This window comes from Microtus ochrogaster, unplaced genomic scaffold, assembly GCF_000317375.1.
Source record: "Microtus ochrogaster isolate Prairie Vole_2 unplaced genomic scaffold, MicOch1.0 UNK8, whole genome shotgun sequence".
NCBI lineage: Eukaryota > Metazoa > Chordata > Mammalia > Rodentia > Cricetidae > Microtus > Microtus ochrogaster.
In genome coordinates, this window is record NW_004949106.1 from 9,860,638 (window position 1) to 9,866,341 (window position 5,704).

A 5,704-nucleotide genomic window follows, 5' to 3' on the forward strand; every position below is an offset into this window, starting at 1 on the left:
TTGTGTGTGTGTGTGTGTGTGTGTGTGTGTGTGTGTGTGTGTGTGTGTAACAAACAAAGTCCTTATTGCCCTCACAGCGTGAAGACAATGTATCTCCGGGTGCTATAGACTCCACAAATCCCTAGTTTGGAACCCTGATTCTTGATGTATTTGTTTTTTAATTAAACTTAGAGAAAATCATAAGGATAGGACCCTAATGAATGAGATGCATACACTAATCAGAGAAAATACCATAGACCTTGTTTTCTCTCTCTCTCTCTCTCTCTCTTCATCTTTCCCACGTTTGCTGTCCTGAGAAGACACAAAGCAGGCAGAAATCTAGGAAGACAGGTCTTACTCAAATCCACTGATGTTTAAGTTATCTACCCTTTGGCATTTTGTTGGCATCTTGCATCATGACTTCTTTTTTTAAGTAAGTAATTAATTACATATACAATCAAATCTCATTACTAATGGTTGTGAGCCACCATGTGGTTGCTGGAAATTGAACTCAGGACCTTTGGAAGACCAGGCAAAGCTCTTGACCACTGAGCCATCTCTCCAGCCCCCCTTTGGCATTTTGTTATGACAGCCTGAGCATACTACATTCCAGGGGGCACTAGAAACCGTTCATTAGGTGACCACCATCTATGGGTCAACTATAATCATGATGTTCAAATCTTCAGACTTTTCCTGTTCTCCCTCCCCCTCCTATAGGGCCATGTTCACAACTTGGGACACTAGAGAATTCAAGAAAATTCCAAGATGCATTCCAAGACCCAACCCTCCCTGCTTCCACCTTTAGAGAATGTATCCCCTTTATTATTGTTGTTAGCATTCATATCTGTATATAAATTGAAATATCTCTCTTGGGATAAATTTCCAAAATCTATAGGACTACTCATCCAGTATTTCCATACTCAAAACATTTTCTCCTATCATTTTCAGACAATTGGTCCTCTGTCCTCATTACTTCAAACAATTACATTTCAAGAATCAAACGTGTTGAAGACACCTTCTGATATCCTTAATTACAGATTGAATCTTGAAATAAATCTTGAGCACTTGCTCTACAACTTATTTGGAAGGCTATGAAACCTTGCGGAAGTGGGGTTCTGGCTTGCAGAAGAAGGTAAGTAGGTCAGACCTTTGACAATTACAGGTTCCTCTGGTTCCTCCCTAATTTTTCTGCTTCCTGGTCCAAATCACATGAATAAGCCTCAGCATATCTGCCATGTCTGAGCTCTTCTCTTATACCGTCTCCACAATGATGGATTGAATTGCTTGAAACCAGGAGCCAATAATCAGCCTTTCTTCCCTGATGTTGCTCCTTCCATTCACCGAAGGAGAAAAGTAGCTGATACAAGTCTATGCTGCTGACTCTCTCCCCGTTCCTTAGCCTATTTTGGTGTGGAAATGCCTCTCACACATGTTAAAGGCTCGGCTGGAGTGAATGGGCTATTGAAAAGAGACTTGGCTATCATGGACCTAGTTCATTCACAGCTAAAAGGGTTATTAGTAAATGGGCCAAACTGGAGGAAGTAGGTCATGTTCTTATAGGCTTTATCTTGTCCCCAGTCTCTCTCTCCCTCTGCTTCCTGGTTGCTCTGCCATCAGATGCTTTCTTCTGCCACCACCCACCTGCCATAATGTACTGGCCTTATCACAGGCCTTAAATTAATGCAGCTACTAAAACACAGACTAAAACCACTGAATTAAAAGCCAAAATAAATCTTTCTTTGTAAGTTTTTTTTTTTCCTTTTTAGGTATTTTATCACAACAATGGAAAAGTGACTAGCAATGGCCTCTTTCCTTCCCCTGTCAATCTTTTCCTACCAACTTTCATGTCCTTAGTATCTTTATTTGGTTTCTGTTGCTCACGATACCCAAAACGTTTTTAATCTTCCACTATAGTCACTTGAAACTAGCTCCTCAATATCATTTAGAATTATAATATACACTGGATATAATGTATGCCTGGAGCTCATAAGTTTGACCTAACACAATCCATATTTGGGTATGACAGTAGGCGTTGAGTATGTAAAAGTCTTTACATTGTAGTTTATATCTACTGAGTTTTGGTTTAGACAAAGGAATATATGTAATATTACAAGCAGAAAAATTGAGAGCCAAATCAAGCAGTTTCCAAAGCAGAAATAATTCTTTTTTTCCCCAATAATTATACATATGTTATATTCACTCTGTCAATGAGTAGTACAAATACCCAGTTCTCAACCACTCTCACAACCATTAAGGACTGACTGCCCAATAGAAGGGAAACTGTGTCTGTTACTGAAAACCTTGCCAACGTCCCCATAACTGGAGAGGTCATGGACCCCAAAGGAAACCTATTATTGATTTAAGTCAGTATAATTCATAACTCCATTCTAAAAACTTACGCTTTGTGTTGGCTACTTTTATGTCAATCTGGCACAAGCTATAGTCATCTGTGAAGAGGGAACCTCAACTGAGGAAATGCCCCCAGAGTAGTAGGCTGCAAACAGAAATGTTTGTAGAGCATTTTCTCAATTAGTGATCAATGTGGGAAGCCCGGCTCATTGTGGGTGGCACCGCCTCTAGACTGGTGGTCCTGGTTCTATAAGGAAGCAGGCTGGGCAAACTGTGAGAAACAAGCCAGTAGGCAACACTCCTCGAAGGCCTCTGCATCATTTCCTGCCCTGCTTGAGTTCCTGTATTGACTTCCTTCAACGATGAACAGCAATATGGAAGTATGAGCCAAATAAACCCTTTCCTTCTCAAGTTGCTTGGGTCGCGGTGTTTCATGACAGCAGTAAAACCCTTACTAGAATATGCTTACACCCACAGAGAAGTGCAGCCTTCAGCCCTCATTAAAGAAACTTCTTTCTTTAGCAGATGGAGACTGTCACAGAGACACCACCATAAGAGGCAGAGGAAGACAGATCATAGTTACAATGTTGACTGGAAACAGCTACAACAAATCTCCTACACTGAAGGCTCAAGAACATCACAGAGGACAGGGCAGAGAGATAAGAAAAGACAGAGTACCAGTATGTATGCTTTGAGGCAGTGTCCTCTACTTCTGGCAGGGAAGCTACTTGCATGAAATTTCACAGCCATCCTCCAGTACATCTGTAACAACCATAACCTTGACTCTGACAGCAACTGGAGAGGAGCCCCCAGAGCCAACCAGAGGCACATCAGAGACCACCAGAGGCACACAACCTCCCCTGCAATAGGAGGAGGAGGGACCATCTAAGACAAAGACCCCAACTGTACCAATTAGAAGAAGAGATGGGTAGACAGCAGTGTAAGAAATTACTCAACAATATAAAGAGCAATATGGCACCACCAAAAACTAGTGGTTCTATATCACCAAGACCTAAACATACCAGTACAGATGAAGCAGAAGAAAACAACTTTAAAAATAATATGAAGATAGTAGAGGCCTTTATGAAAAATTCACTTAAAAAATGGAGGAAAAACAAACAAAAAATTAGAAGAAATCAACAAATTCTTTTTAAAAAGCAAAGAAAGTTCATTACACTAAATGCCTACATAAATAACCAGGAGAAATCACAGATATAGTGACTTAACAATACACCTGAAAACTCTAGAACAAAAAGAAGCAAACCCACCCAGGTGAAGTAGATGGCAGGAAATAATCAAATTGAGGGTTGAAATCAATAAAATAGAAACAAAGAAAACAATACAAGGAATCAGTGAGACACAGAGTTGGTTCTTTGAGAAAAATCAACAAGAGAGACAAACCTTTATTCAAACTAACAAAAAAGCAGAGGGAGAATATCCAAATTAACAAAATCAGAAATAAAAATGGGGACGTAACAATAGATACTGAGGATCCAGAGAATCATCAGGTCATATTTCAAAAACCTGTACTGCACAAAATTGGAAAATTTAAAGAAATGGGCAATTTTCAGGATATGTATCACATGCCAAAATTAAATCAAGACCAGATAAACAATTTAAATAGACCTATAACCCATAAGGAAATAGAATCACTCATCAGAAGTCTCCCAACCAATAAAAGCATAGGGTCAGATGGTTTTAGGACAGAATTATAACAAAATTTCAAAGAAGAGCTAATATCAATACTCCTCAAATTGTTCCACATAATAGAAACAGAATGAACATTCCCTAATTCCTTTTACAAGGGCTACAGTTACCCTGGTACTCAAGTCACACGAAGAAAGAAAATTTTAGACCAATCTACACCATAAACATTGATAGAAAAATACCCCAAATATTGGCAACCTGAATCCAAGAACACATCAGAAAAAAATCATCCACAATGATCATGTAGGTTTCATCCCAGAGATAGGTCAAAATATAAAAGTCTGTCAATGTAATTCACCACATAAACAAACTGAAAGAAAAAAAAAACCACAAGATCACTGCATTAGATGCTGAAAAAGCCTTCAATAAAATCCAACACCCCTTCATGACACAGGTCTTGGAAAGATCAGGGATATAAGGAGCATACCTAAACATAATAAAGGTAATATACAGCAAGCCAACAGCCAATATCAAACTAAATGGAGAGAAAATCAAATCAGTCCCACTGAAATCAGGAACAAGTCTGCCCACTATCTTTATATCTATTCAATATAGTACTCAACAGTCTAGCTAGAGCAAAATGACAACAAAGGGGGATGAAAGGGATAAAAATTGGAAAGGAATAAATCAAACTTTCACATTTGCAGACAATATGATAGTATACATAACTGCCTCAAAAAATTTGATGAGGAAACTCCTGCAGCTGATCAACACCTTCAGTAATGTGGCAGAATATAATATTAACTCAAAAAAATTAGTAGCCCTCCTATATACAGATGATAAACTGGATGAAAGAAATCAGAGAAACATCACCCTGCATAATAACCATGAACAATATAAAATATCTTGGGCTAAGTCTGACCAAACAAGTGAAAAACCTATATGACAAGAACTTTAAGTATCTGAAAAAATGAAATTGAAGAAAATATCAGAGAATGGGAAGATCTCCCATGCTCTTGGATAGGAAGGATCAACATAGGAAAAGTGGTAATCATAGCAAAAGCAATCTACAGATCCAATGAATCCCCATCAAAATCTGAGCACAATTCTTCACAAACATTGAAAGAACAATACTCAAATTCATATGGAAAAACAAAAAAATTAGAATAGCTTAAGCAATACTGTACAATAAAGAAATTTACACCATTCCTGGTTTTGAGCTTTACTATAGAATAGTAATGAAAACTGCTGGTTTTGGCACAAAAACAGACAGGTGGATTAATGGAATGGAATCAAAGACCTTAAATATTAATCTATACACCTATGAACACCTGATTTTTGGCAAAGAAGCTAAAATTATACAATGGAAGAAAGAAAGCATCTTCAATAAACGGTGTTGGCATAACTGAATATTGACATGTAGAAGAATGCAAATAGATCCATTTGAACTATGGAGCAACATCAGGGAAGAAAGGCTGATTATTGGCTCATGGTTTCAAGCAATTAAATCCATCATTGCAGAGACGGTCTAAGAGAAGAGCTCAGACATGGCACAGAAGCTGAGGTTTATTCACATTTATCAATTTTAGGAGTTCCCTCATCAAATTTTTTGAGGCAATTATGTATATTACCATATCATCTGCAAATGTGAAAGTTTGATTTATTCCTTTCCAATTTTTATCCCCTTAATCCCCTTTTGTTGTCATTTTGCTCTAGCTAGAACTTTGAG

General features: G+C 38.0%; 1 protein-coding gene across 5 annotated transcripts in view; it reads right to left on the minus strand.

The window, feature by feature from the left end:
- Positions 1-5,704, minus strand: part of Gulp1 (GULP PTB domain containing engulfment adaptor 1) — a 232,786-nt gene that overhangs the window by 210,157 nt on the left and 16,925 nt on the right. The gene's annotated exons all lie outside the window — the stretch shown is intronic.